Raw genomic sequence first — 10,183 nt, 5'->3', positions numbered from 1 at the left:
CCAAAAGCACCGGATGCTGACTGCCTGCGTTCGGTCACGCTGACATGGAGTGTAGCAGTAGCTGGAGAGTGACCGGACGCTGGTGCTGCGTCCGATCGTGTTCGACCGGACACGTCCGGTCATGCTCGGGAGCTTACTGGAAATGACCGGACGCTGAGGGTCCAGCGTCCGGTCAGTTGAAGCTGGTGCGTCCAGTCAGGTCAAGTGACCGTTGGAATCGGGACACATGGTCATCTACGAGCGACCGGACGCTGAGGTCCAGCGTCCGATCAACTCGACCAGAGCATCCGGTCGGCCCGACCGTTGCCCAGTGAAGGGGTAACGACTAGTTTAGCCCTTGGGGCTATAAATAGAAGTGGCCTTCAGCCATGGCTAGAGCTGAGCACCTCAAGGGACTTAGTGTCCATGCTTGTGAGTGCTTGGGAGCCCTCCATCACACATATACTTGATAGTGATCATTCGATTGTGTGAGTGAGCGATTCTAGTGCGATTGCATCGTGAGGTTGCATCGAGTGGCACTAGGTGATCGAGTTGCAAGCCGGTGGTGCTTGTTACTCTTGGAGGTTGCCACCTCCTAGACGGCTTGGTGGTGGTCTCCGTCGAAGCGCGCAAGAAGCTTGTGCGGCGCTCCGGAGAAGAGCTTGTGAGGGGCATTGTGCTCGCCCCGCGGGAGCCGCAAAGAGCAACTCTAGTAAAGTGTGTCATTGAGCTACCCTCACTCAAGGGGTAGGTTCTTGCGGCGCCCGACGTGCGGGCTTAGCGGGTGATGCTAATTAGCCGCCGAACCACCAAGTGAGTGGTCGACACAACGGGGACTAGCGTGTTGGCAAACACGTGAACCTCAGGAGAAAAATCATCGTGTCAACCTTATTCTTCCCGTTGGTTTGCATCCCCGTTACACAAGCTTGCAATTTCTTTTATACATATTAAGCTTGTGTAGTTGCTCTTGTAATTAGATAGCTTGTGTAGCTTGCTAATTACCTTCTTGCTTGTGCAGCATAGAAGTAGCTCCCTTGTGTGGCTAATTTGGTTTTAGTAACCTTGTTAGTCACATTGCTTAGTTTGTGTAGCTAAGTCTTTGCGCTCTCTAATTAGGCATTGGTTGCCTTGTTATTGAGCATTGCTAGTGAGCTTAGTTAGCTTTGTGCTTTTGCTTACTAGCATGTGTAGGAGCTCCCTTGTTGCTTAAAGTACTAGAGGCATAGGTTTGTGTGACCTTGCTCCTAGCATTGGTTAGGTGAGCTCTAGCTAGCCCGGCACCTTTGTTGCTTGATTAGTATCTTTGAAAGGTGCTAGAGAACATAGATAGAGGGGTGTAGTCTTGGCTAGACCGATAGTTATAATTCCGCACTTATTTCGGTTAGCCAACGCGATTAATTTTAGAAAAGACTATTCACCCCCCTCTAGTCTGCCATCTCGACCCTTCACCCGTCCAAACTTGGACTCCAATCCCCCACTCCTGAGTCCCGGACTCAGTGTGGTGTAAGGACCTCCACCATCTCCACCTCCAATCAGTCGGTCCGGAAAGAGCCGGATCCACAACAAGAGAGCAACAAGTCTTTCCTGCGCCCATACCCAAGTATGCGCTCGGGACAATAGATCTGTGACTTGCCTAGCGTCCATTGCAACGACCAGTCCTTAATCGACACGGATAGGGAAAAAGTGTAACCAAGTCATGCCCCGTTGGCCGCAGGACACAACCCCTTACACCCACCAGTACTCAAACCATATCCCTGCCTGGTCACCATTTCCTTTCCACCATTTTATCATGAGTGATCATATTTTATCACCTATTTGTGAGTAACGGCAGGTTACTCACGCTACCGATATCCTGAGCATAGCAGCTACTCGACCTGTACTAGTAGGACTCATGCATAGATATATTTATGCAGGTAGTTTCCATAAAATGCCTGTAACTTAAATGCACATCACACACACACACACACACACACACACACATATATATATATATATATATATATATATATATATAGTGATCATAAAAATATGGGTTATGCTCCAGGGCTTTCCTTGGGCAGGCGCCGGGTCAGCACCAACAGGCTCCTGGGCTCCCTCCTGCACGAGGATCTCCTCCTCGTACTCCTCGATCACTTCGTCGTACTCCGGCTCGCCGACAGGCACGAAGTCTATCAGCTTGTGACCTACATGCATGAAATGACGATGCAATGCTTAGGAATATAACAACAACAACTCTTAAAATAATAGTACATCGATTTCACTACTAAGCTAGTGCTACCGACCATGGTGCTAAGCTATCTGATAGCAAGTTTGAAATATGGCATTCATTATTATTATAGCAACTACAGATATTCTTACTCCTAATGTTGATTTACGCTATATACGATAAAGCAAGGGTAATAACTACTTTATTTAGCAACTCGTTCTAAGCCTATAAAATTTACAGCAAGTACATAATATCCTACGGAACCTACTATAAAATTTTCAAAGCTAAAACTATTACCGATTTGCCACAAGAATTCCTACAAATATTAATCTACATAATACTAAGCTTTCTAATTAGAATTTATGAGCCTATGATCATAAAAGCTAACTGTGAACTAACTACACTAACAGATAAACAGTATTTTTGTGAACCTAAAAAAACTTGGTTTCACTATTTTTGGACAACTACACAATTTACTACAATTTATCAAAGTTCAGCTAAAAACTATATTGAATAAACATTTACAATCTACTAGAAAATTGAAAAATTCGATCCCCAGCGTGGCCCAACAACGGCAGCGTGGCCCAGCAGCGGCAGGCGCACGCGACGCGAGCGTGCGGGCGTGGCCCAGCGCGGCAGCGTGGCCCAACAGCGACAGGCGCGCGCGACGCGAGCGCGCGGGCGCGCGCGAGTGGCGCGAGCGCGCGTGGCAGGCCAGCCCATGGTGGGGCGTGGCGCTAGCGCGAGCTGGCCCAAGCGGCTAGGCGTGGATGTAAGCACAGCGAGCACGAGAAGCTGGCCCAGGCGGCTGCGGCGCGGTTGCGTATTTTAGTGTATTCATCGAATTATTTTTCTACAAGAAAATGGCCCTAAAACACGTGTGACGCAGGGATGACGCCATGCTGACATCAACAAGCTAATAACAGCAGTAATGCACCACCGGCTGCTCTGCTTGCTCTGCTCTGCTCGGGCGTGGTTCCGCCGGCAACGGACCGGATGCTATAGGGCGGTAGAGCTTCGAATGAGGTGAGCAAGGCGATAAGCAGCTGGAGGAGAGGCTAGCAGTGCACTGAATTGGAATGGCATGCTCTGGTTCCGTGGCTTGTGGATGGCGCAGACCTCCCTGGCCTTTTGGAGCAGGCGGAGCGGTGATTTCAATTTGAAGCTCTGTGCGGCAGTCTGTGCAGCGAGGTGGGGATGGTTGCGCGGCCAGCTACCTAGCGGAGCCAAGGATGCGACGAATTTGATTAAAGTACTACGGTCACTGCAAATCGAAGGAAGGAGGTCCCGCCGGTCCAGGCGACAGTGGAGACAGGGGCTTTGGCACAGCTTGGCTCGGCACACATGGAGCTGTCAACGCCAAGTACCAACGCCCACGAATGACAAGGATAGCGAGGTACGCTCAAGGTGGCTGTCCGCACGGCCGACCCGCAAGGCGATGAAGCTCAGGCCTGCGTCATCGCGGATGGCGCTGGACAAGGAACCAGAGTGCAACACGATGCCGAAGTGACGGTGGCAGTAGGTGGTTGTCCCATGTGAGTGCAGCCGCGGTGAGTCAACGGGACCAGTGACGGGCGCGGCGATGGGTGGCATGTAGCGCGAGCAAGGTACTGCACGACACGATGGTGAGGCAGAGCTGATAGGACCCGCGCGCAGTGCGCTTGTGTGCGGTGGCAGGCAGCCGAGGCAGTAGTGGTGACTGCAGCCAGCGTAGCACCGTTCGAAATAGGTGACGTGCACGGTTTTTGAAGCTATCGCAAAATCCTAACCAATGGTCCAAACACCAAACCAATTCTTTTAGACGCAAGAGGGTACGTAAGGCTACCGACCCATGCCATGACATCATGCTACTTCTTATGCTGATCTCTCTACAAAAATTACCAAAAGTGGCTTCGTCGACCCATTCTTAAACTTACGCGGAATGATGTAACTCCGAACGGTTTCGCGTCGAATTCCAATTCCGACCTATTGGATGTACTAGCTTGCTATCCTCGTCCTTGACCGCACCATCGTCGACTATGAAGCACGTACTACAAACTTTATTAAAGCTCGCATAAACTTTCTATAGCATTTTCACAGGATAAAAATTCGCTCAGAATACTAAACAAGATTATACGACATGAAATGTAACATTTGTTTCTTGTTTCAGATGAATGTGTCAAGTGACGTATATTGATTTATACTCCAATTTACACACAGGTACAAACAAGTATGATGCTCATGCAGTGTTTTAACAAAATAGTACAATGTAACACCGAGGGTGTTACAATGATGGTGGTGTTTGTTCCTCTTTACCAGCTTGGTGTTACGGGCACTGAGCTCCAATGCCTCCGGTGAAGTCTTCTGAGCCACGAGCTCCTCCCATTGACTAGGAGTTATTTTGCCAAACTCGTTGTATTGAGTTAACCCCTTTTGGATATACTTCATGTTGAGCTTCGACCTCCAACGTCGGAATGACTCTCCCATCATCCTGAAAGCATTTTTTTACCAGTTCATGCTTACCCTCTGAAAATCTAAAATTGAGCTTCAGCTGCCTATCCCATAGTTCATTCTTTTTGTTCTCTGGTACATCTTTCTAGTTAGGGATTGCTAGGTTCAATTTATCTCTTACTAGGGCCCCGATCGCATTACGAAATTATCCTCTTAATTCCTTTGGCTCAAGGATCTCCCCTGCTGGCCCGACCTCTGTTATCACATAGCATGCCTTATCTAGATATAGATTTCCTTTTCTATCCCCTCGTTTCCTCTTAGGCTTGGTAGTCATGGTTGTGTCTTGAGGTTGTGGAGCAGAGGCATCGTGATCTGTCTCTGTGGCTGTTGCCTCTGCTCTCCTTTCCTCTACTCTGTCTTGTCCAGCGAGATGTCGCGGACGTCGACATCATCTTTTTTGAGTTTCAGGAGGGACTTGTATATACGATAGGTCAAAGTGTTAGCAGAGGTAACATAGCCAAAGCTTTAGCAAAATTTACAAGCTAAGGCTTTTTCCCTACCTCCTTGTTCGGGTCAAAATCCTTGTCCAAATCTTCCTCTGTTGGCCTCCTTCTGGCTTCACATGGGAAAGGATCCTTGGGACTTACATATCCCTTTTCTGAGTCCTCCTCATCATCATCCTCTTCTTCTTTGCCTTCAGCAGCCTCTCCTTCTATTCCTTCTGCTCCCCCTTCCTCCTCGTCACATAGCTCCTGAGTAAGCATCACTTCTAGATCCTTTTCTACCTCATTATCGAACTACTCCTGAGTAAGCTGGTCCTCTAGTGCTTGCTCCTCATAGTTTGGCTGCTCATCATGCTCGGGGCATCAGGCTGCACTGTCTGGTGTCCACGACATTATTTCGCACTTTGTTCTAATAGATGCAAGAAAGTGTGCTTTAGGTACGTGAGAAGGTATAAGAAATCAAAAAGGTCTATAAACGAGAAGTAGCAGTAGTAGAGGCCTCAGAAACGTATCAATCATCATCTGATCTTGAACTTGGAGCATCAAGACATCATAACAGAGAAGAGAGAAGGTAATGTAGGGGCGGCTGCTAATGATGCCAAGTTCCTCACAAGTTCTTGATCATCAGCTCATATTCCATATAATGTTTGGACTTAGACAATTTCATCATCGGCAAAACAAAGGAGAGGAGAGGAGAGGGGAGATCTGGCAAAAAAAAGCAACAACTACTTAGCAAACATAGAGAGGAAAAGGTGTAAAAAAAGCAGTTGCTGCTTCCCAAATATAGAGGATAGGAAAAATAGCCAAAAAATAGTTAACTGCTGCCACATGGTTGGAATACCCCTGCAGATCAAAATCTGGTAACTTAGATGTGGTAAATAATGGATTAGAGTAGAGGAGGAGTAATAGTATATAGAGTAATAGTAGAGGAGTAGAGTAGAGGAGGAGTAGAGAAGTGTAGTAGCCAGTAGTTAAGAGCAGCAGCCAGCAGCTAGGGAAGAGAGTAGAGTAGCAGACAGCTAGTAGGAGTAGGAGTAGCTAGCAGTAGCAAGTAGAGTAGTAGTAGTTCAGTAGAGTAGAGTAGTAGTAGTAGTTTAGTATAGTAGTAGTAGTATACAAACAGTTGTATCCAAAATAATTAGCTATAAGCACCAGTTCATTAAGAATTATAAGATAAAACAGTGTCATCCTAGGAAAACATAGGTATTTGGGAAAAATGAAGTGGAGTAAGTAACAAAAATAATAGGGTTAGAGAGCAGTTAACACGTAAAATGGAACTTATATGTTTTAACCTAAGTTTATATTAACAATTGTTGACACCGTTTTTTGCACGTGTCAAAATGATCAGAGTGGGCTAATCGGCAGAGGAAAGTTACTATGTACGCTGACAGCCGATGAAAATCATCTTGTAAAGATGGTTGCCGATGAATGGTGGTGATCGATGGAAAGGTTGATTTGGACTCGGGCGTTGCCGATAAGGTTGGAGATGTTATTGTCGATGCCGATGAAGGAAGGCTTGAAGGACTACTGCCGATGAAACAGGAAGTATGCCGATGGAAAGGAGGACGGTGAGATTTCCATCGTAATTGAGGCGGACAGGGAAATAGATAGGAGTTGATTTCCTTTTCTATATTTGTTAGAGTATGATTCATGTAAGAGTCACGTGTTTCCTTAGATATGGGCTTGGTGTCCTAGTTGTGTTTGGTTATGTCTCTTTAGATCAGGGTATAAATATAGAGTGAGGGGCAATGTAATAAAATATATATCAATCAATATCAAAACCAATTTTTACTCCTATTTGCATCTACTAACTTTTCGGCGACTTCGTCAATTTGCATATTTTTTCTTTTTACGAGTTCTCATTAATTCGGCGAGTTGCATAGCAGTGTGACCTTCGGCGATTCTCGAGTTCCGCGTGAGTACCTCTTGGTCGTGACTTCCGAGCGTATCACTGTTGTCAGGACCAAAGTGCTCGTATCTTCATCCTTGTCGATTAACAGGTCAAATCGACTGGCACGCTTTGGATATCGATTCGGGTATTAGCCCTTTGTGTTTGCAGATCCACTTTTGCATCAACACATCTTTTGGCACGCTCGGTGGGACCAATCAATCCGATCAATATGTTCAATTCTGAGATCAATTCAGAGAACATTATTGCGGTATCAGAAGAAGATCTTAAGGAAGAGCAGAGGCAGGCTATGGAAAAGGCTGTAGAAGAATACAGGCAGCTTTGTCTGAAATCGTTTAGCCTAAACAAGAGTGGACAAGTCATCCAGAAGCAAGATTTGCCGTTGCCTCAGCAGGTTACCTTTGACTCCAATCCTGGTAAACTTCAAGAGATGGTTAATTCTGCAGTAAATCATGCTTTGATTAATCATTCTAATGTGTTGTCCAATACTGTTCATAATGATGTGGTTCAAACTCTCAAAGAAGGACAAGCGGCACCGCATTACGTTGGGCCTGCCTATCACCAACCAGAGCTGGCATTTGTCAATACTCCATCGGCTCCCTCGGCCGTTGTGGGTATAGAAGTTACTTCCCCTTCAGTATCGGCAGGCTTACCTAAAATTCAATCTACACCGATACGATCAGATCCGGTACTACCAGGAGGACGAGTTCAGCTTAATACAGATCTATCGGCATCAGCTATGTCAGGCCCTGTGTCTCAGAATAGCCAGATTCCTGCTAATTGGTGGGGATATGGTATGCCTCCGGAGTCATCTACTTTCAGTCCTGGGTTGCCTCAAGTGTTTGATGTAGTAGGAAAAGCTCCTATACCATCGACTGTTTCGCCGATGGCTCAAGTGCCTCAATATGCCACAGCAACTACTGTGCAACCAACTCTAGGAGGTTTCTAGATGCCTTTGGTTTAAACACCCAATTCAAGTCCATCGGCAAGCTTACTGCCGATGCAGCAGAAAGCCCCTGCTATGAGTCAAACTGGGGTTCAGTTCATGCCTCAAGCTGGTTATAATTATCCAACAATGTCAGCAAATTACCAGCCATCGGTAAGTTTTGTACCGATGAGTTCTAATAATGGTTGGTCAGGACAGTTACCTGTTCAACATACAGTTCAGCAAAATCAGCAGGTTGCAGGGATTCAACAAGGTCATATGCAAGCTGGTTTCCAGAATCAAGCATCGGCAGCTCAGCCGATGAATCCTTTCCAACAGGTTAATGGACCACAAGTAACGGCAAATATGCCGATTGCTGGAGATCATGGGCCACAAAGATATGTGGAGGGATATCAGCAGGTACATCCTGTAGAAATTCAGCCAGTTCGTCAGCAGGAGGCTGGTGCTTTTTGGGCCGATAAGATAGCAGAAATTATGAAGGATCAGTTTGGGATAAAGCCCAAGGTCAATACTTATTCTTATCGGACTCCTTACCCTCCTGCATATGATTTTATTCCTCTCCCAAATCGGTACAAGGTACCAGATTTCACTAAATTCTCTGGACAAGATGATACATCAACAATGGAACACGTCAATCGCTTCATTATTCAATGTGGAGAGGTAGCTAGCAGAGATGAATTAAGAGTTCGATTATTTTCATCATCTTTGTCTGGATCAACATTTACATGGTTCATTTCATTACCACCAAATTCTATTATTACCTGGGCTGATCTAGAAAAACAATTTCATAAGTATTTCTTTGCTGGAATCCATGAAAAGAAGCTTACCGATTTAGTAAAATTGAGACAGCGTAATGATGAATCGGTAGAAAGCTTTGTGCAAAGGCTACGAGATGTAAAAAAATAAGTGCTACAGCCTGGTGCTGGATGATCGGCAGCTTGCCAATTTGGCTTTCCAAGGGTTATTGCCACATCTCAAAGACAGATATGCTTCTCAGGAGTTTGAAAGCCTCAGTCATCTCGTGCAAAGGATCTCTGATCAAGATACTAGGGTTTTTGAACCTAAAAAGAATTGGAGTAAAAAAGTATCATTTGTTGAAGAAGTAGGAGATTCTGATTCTGATGAAGAACCAGTTATCGGCTTAGCTGAGTGGGTTAAGAATAAAAAGCCGATATCTTGTCCCTTTGGTCAAAAAGAGCCAGAAAAGTTTACCTTTGATATCACCAAGGCCGACAAGATATTTGATCTTCTGCTTCAAGAGGGCCAAATTAAGCTGTCACCTAATCATGTTATCCCATCAGCAGAAGAGTTGAAGAAGATCTTGTACTGCAAATGGCATAATGCAACTTCACACAGTATAAATGAGTGCAAGATGTTCAGGCAACAGTTACAATCGGCTATTGAATCTGGGAGAATTAAGTTTGGTAATTCCAAAGCCTAGAAGCCGATGAAAATTGATCAACACCCTTTTCCAGCAAATATGTTGGAGGCCAAAGGGAAGACCAAGGTATTGATGTCAGAGGCTGCTGAGAAAAATGCATCAGTGGATCCCCAACATCGGATAACTACCGATGATGCAAAAAGTAAGGGCTTGCTGGGAGAAAGCAGTAGTACCAAAAATCCTCCTCGACCTGGCATTGTGATTACTCATCGAAGGCAGTAGGAGGGGTTGGCGTCAGCGTGAGGACCGATGTCGACAACAGCAAGAAGAGAGACATCGGGAAGAATGGTATCGGCATAAAAATCATTGGAGGTGCCCGTTTTTCATCCATTGCTAGGAAGAAGGTATTAAATTGCCAACTGTTGAAAATTGCCCTGAGTGCAATGGTTATTATGGGGTCAATCGGTCAGAAAGGAGGTTTCAACCTAGCAATCAGGGTTTATTTATCAATGAGCCGATCAGAGGCAGAACATCAGTGCATGATCGGCTGGGGGGCAGACTTAGTGTACATGAGAGGCTTGGTAAACGCTGGATATTTTCCAAGGAATCAAGAGGAACTTGAGGAGATGGCAAACGCAAGAGTTCCCGATGAAGAAATATTTTACAGGGACCCTAATATACGCCGTGTAGAATCAACTAGGACCTGTTATCAGCCGGTTTGGAAAACCAAGTTTCCTCGATGGTGCCCGGAGGGTCTGACAAAGACACAGAAAAGGAGGATGCAACGTGAGCATCAGGAGGATTTATACCGAGAGGAAAATTCCTCCAA

Source organism: Miscanthus floridulus, unplaced genomic scaffold, assembly GCF_019320115.1.
Source record: "Miscanthus floridulus cultivar M001 unplaced genomic scaffold, ASM1932011v1 fs_687_4_5, whole genome shotgun sequence".
NCBI classification, from domain to species: Eukaryota; Viridiplantae; Streptophyta; class Magnoliopsida; order Poales; family Poaceae; genus Miscanthus; species Miscanthus floridulus.
Note: the sequence above shows the minus strand (reverse complement) of the source record.